Here is a 4098-nt window from a genome sequence, read left to right as displayed (position 1 = left end):
CCTTGGCTCCAGAGACTCATCCCCCCTCTCTGCCCCCTCCTGGCAGGGAGTTGCCGAGGGCCAGGAGGTCTCCCCTCAGCCTCCTCTTCTCCAGACTGAACCCCCCCAGTTCCCCCAGCCGCTCCCCAGCAGACCTGTGCTCCAGACCCTGCCCCAGCTCCGTTGCCCTTCTCTGGCCACGCTCGAGTCACTCAATGGCCTTTTTGGGGTGAGGGGCCCAGAACTGAACCCAGGAATCGAGGGGCGGCCTCCCCAGTGCTGAGCCCAGGGCTCAGATCCCTTCCCTGTCCCTGCTGGCCACGCCAGTGCTGGCACAAGCCAGGATGCCATTGGCCACCTTGGCCACCTGGGCACACTGCTGGCTCCTGTTCAGCGGCTGGCAATCACACACACACACCCCCCCCCGGCTCCCCAAGCCTGTAGCCCTGCTGGGGGTTGTTGTGGACCAGCACAAGACAGAGCTAAACTATGAAGTCACATTCAAACAATTACAAGGTATTGTTTCTCTCTTTTCTTTCTCTCTCTGAATGTAATGCCTGTGAGATACATGTCTGAAGAGCCCTCCTTGGTAACACAGTAGTGACAACCCACCGTGACATCCAAATGCCATGGTCTTGTCCCAGAAACATCTCTGCAGTCCACATGCCTATGCCCTTCAACAAGCAGGCAAAAAAATATCAGCTCTGAAGACAGTTTTCTTCTGTGAACAACTGTTCACCAAATCATGAAACCAACAGCCCCATAACCACACAACGATGGCCTGGTTTCCACTCACTGCTACAGCAATGAGGATGGAAGTGGCTGAGATAAAGACGGTTTTACTGCTCTGCCACTTAAACCCAACTTGTTTGGTGTCGCATTCTGCTTCCGTCTCACTAGGTGAGCTGGCAGTAGGCAGCAGGGGAATCAAAGAAAAAACACTTAAATGATTTGCTCATCCTTCAGCAATAAAAGGACAGAGAAATGCATCCCACAGAATGAAATGCCCTTTGTAGGAAAGGGGTATTTCATATCCAAATATCAGTTCTTATGAGAGATCTGACATCTCCTCAGCTAGCAATTTTTTAAAGCTGTAATCCTGTCTGTGAGATTTCCCTAATTGCTCCAGCAATAAACCAAAAATTGCACTAGGACTTACCAGAGTATTTGTTTCTCTGGTACCTTCTCCCATACTTTGCTCACTGTTTCCAACTGCCATACTCAGTGCATTTAGTTGATTATGTGCTTTTTACTGCCTGAAAATCTGTTGTTCGATGGTTAATTCTTTAATAATTTATCACTCACAACTACATTTTTGGAAAGGTAAAAGGCTCTATTTGGAGACACTGCTTTAAAGCCCTGCTTGGACATCAGAAAGCACTACAACACAGCACACTATACATACAATACCCAGTGAATTTACTTTTAGTGAACTAGTACACAGCAGTTTCTATTATTCTTTTCACAGTTCACCACACAGCCCTGATCAGTAGTTACTACATACTGAAGATTTACAAACAAAAAAGTACTTTTTGCTATCCAGCCTGCATTGTTTTTCCTCCAGGACACAATGGCAACCTCTGTTCTGGAACTGCGCTTCTGGTTGGATCCTCATACGAATTCCACTTCAGACAAGAACTGCTTTATTCCCATAGTTCTATATACCCTATAAATGCAAGTTAAATGTGGACTGTAAATCAACAGCATGTAGTTCCTTGTCAGACAGGGCTAATTCCAACAGATTAGAGAAGGAAATACTTAGTGCCTCAGGTCCTAACCCTACGGTTGGAGTGTTGTTTCTTCCTAAATAATTTTCTTAGGGGGAAAAAAAAAAAAAAAAAAAAAAAAAAAAAAAAAAAGGAGAGAATTGCCCATTCATTGTTATTATCTACAATGAAAGTATTAGAGGAGATGAACTAAGACCTCTGATCTCTGACTGTGAATTGGTTCCCAGACCAGCTATGGCCAATGCCATGTGCGTTTGCCCTGATTAACCCAGGGATCACATGGTTACCTGTTGTCAGTAACAAACCCACAATCACAAATCCCTCCTCTCCTTTTGTGGTGTCCTTATGCAATTGTTCTCCAAGGGATGCTGTTACTCTGAATAGGAGGTTTTAAAACTACAAAAAATTGTCAGAGACAGAAAATCTAGATCATTCCTTTGTTCTTCATTACAAAATTAAGATTTTCCCTAAAGTCAAAGGGGTTTTTGCCTTCCTGATTCCTTGATGTCTCTAGACAAAGTCTAGTTCCTAAAGTCCGTGGGCATCACTTGGCAGGGGTCCATTCTCTTACTTGAACAGAAGCTTGAGCTCTCCCTTTCAGACATTGTCCACATCATCTCCGCTTCTTCCTCTACTTCAGTTCTTCTCCTTCTTCCAGTCTGTTTCTCCCTCAGAAGACAGGGAATACTTAAATTATCACTGAGAGCTTCCAAGAAAAAGATGATGACAAAGTGCTCCTTTGCCCACCTCAAATACACACACGCAAACTGCAAACAGCCCATCAAACACACCTGTCAGTTCTCTGGCAGGAGAGCAAAATTACCCACTTTTCTCCAAATGCTTTTTCTCTCAGTTCTGGATAAAGGGTGAGTTTCAATGCACTTTTATCAGCCTTTCAAAAAAGCACCAACTGGCATGACTCAGAGGCTGCTCTTTTGGTTCCACCTTTGGATCACAGTGTTTTGCTTTACTTTTTTCTTCTCTGAGTAAGCGTGAATATTTAGGATGAGAGTCTTAAAACCAGGACTTCACAGTTCTGCAATTCTGAGTCTCTACTAATATTAGACTCTTGAGGATTAAAGAAAATAAAAGATAATTTGACATCTGTTCAACACAACAGCAGCACTGCCACTTTTTACGATGCTGAGGCACATACAATAAGTGAGAGGGAGCAAATAATTTCCTTTCTACTGCCAATAAGCTTATTGTGTACATGTCTGGAGTGAATTGATTTGAGCTAAGAGGAGCAGAGAGGATGCAGGCATTCTGGCTTCTCCATAGCACCCACAGCAAATCAGAGCACTGAATTGCCAAGTTTTCTGATTCTTTTCTAAAGTTGGCAGCATTTGCTTCTTAAAATGCTCTGCATGGATGTTAGTTTTTTACTGTTGAAAATTTTTGATTGTTTGGATATATTGTGCAGTAGAACGTACAATGTGTATATAAAATATTTTTCCTCACATTTCTTATCCAGTTGAGGAAAGAAGATTGTAACCACTCAATGCCTCCAACTTCACCTCTCAGAATCATTTCTATGTTAATGTGTTATTATGTGATAGACTTTGAGCAAGGGTCAAGTAGCTCTTAGAAGTAGGAACATTGTGCAATATTGTGAAAGTTAATGGAAACACATTTAAAGTATATTGAAAAGAACAAAAGTGGATTAAGAATACCTTGAAGTATTCCCCAAATTCATTTTTATGTTGATTCAGGTCTTACAGGAAATAAGATAAAATACTTCAGACAGACCTGGGTGGGTTTTTTAAATATTATACAGAAAAGACTGATACGATTAACATTCTAGTTTAAAATCTTTTGCAGCTAACCCCCTTATCCCTTTTCCATCTCCATGTGTTGCTCTCCCTTCCATTTGTAATGTTTATCCAAAGTATTCAAGAGCTGGATGAAGCACCTCCAAAGAAAAGCACAGCACTAAGCACTGTCAGTGTCTGACTGAATCAAATGACTGTTAGGAACAACGGCTTCTACAGTAAAGAAAAATTTGTCTCCAAGTATATGCTGAGCTTAGCAAAGGAATAAGGGGAAGGAAGGTTCTCCTTATGCTTTGGTGATTTTCTGACTGAAACTTTAATATCTGCAACTGCTTCATATGTTGTGCTAACAGAGGATAACTGTTTAGAAAAATCCTTGTTAGACTTTCTAAGATGAGACAACAAAAGGAAGGCAGAAACCTGTACCAGCAGTGCTAGTTTTTATCACCCATTCGCCCTTATTTTTGCTTTCTCTCATGTTACCGTATGTCTGAAGCCACTTCTACAAATTTACTTGTAGAACCTCTATGCTGTCCTCTTCAAACTTCTCTTTCACTCTTCTGCTATAATCGCCAAATACAAGTGGATAGATGGAGAATACCACATTCTGTAATATACTT

At 42.0% G+C, this 4098-nt stretch overlaps 1 protein-coding gene across 1 annotated transcript in view; it reads right to left on the bottom strand.

Annotated features, from left to right (window-relative positions):
• PCDH15 (protocadherin related 15) overlaps nucleotides 1-1677 on the bottom strand; it is a 457138-nt gene extending 455461 nt beyond the window's left edge. Inside the window, exon 1 of the mRNA XM_026851785.1 lies at nucleotides 1524-1677. The gene's annotated coding sequence lies outside the window, so the exon portion shown is untranslated. The remainder of the gene's footprint in view (nucleotides 1-1523) is intronic.
• Between the last annotated feature and the right edge of the window lie 2421 nt (nucleotides 1678-4098).

Source organism: Athene cunicularia (genome assembly GCF_003259725.1).
Source record: "Athene cunicularia isolate RWA chromosome 6 unlocalized genomic scaffold, athCun1 chr6_part2, whole genome shotgun sequence".
NCBI lineage: Eukaryota > Metazoa > Chordata > Aves > Strigiformes > Strigidae > Athene > Athene cunicularia.
The sequence above is the reverse complement of the archived record's forward strand: the minus strand, read 5'-3'. Positions and strand labels throughout refer to the sequence as shown.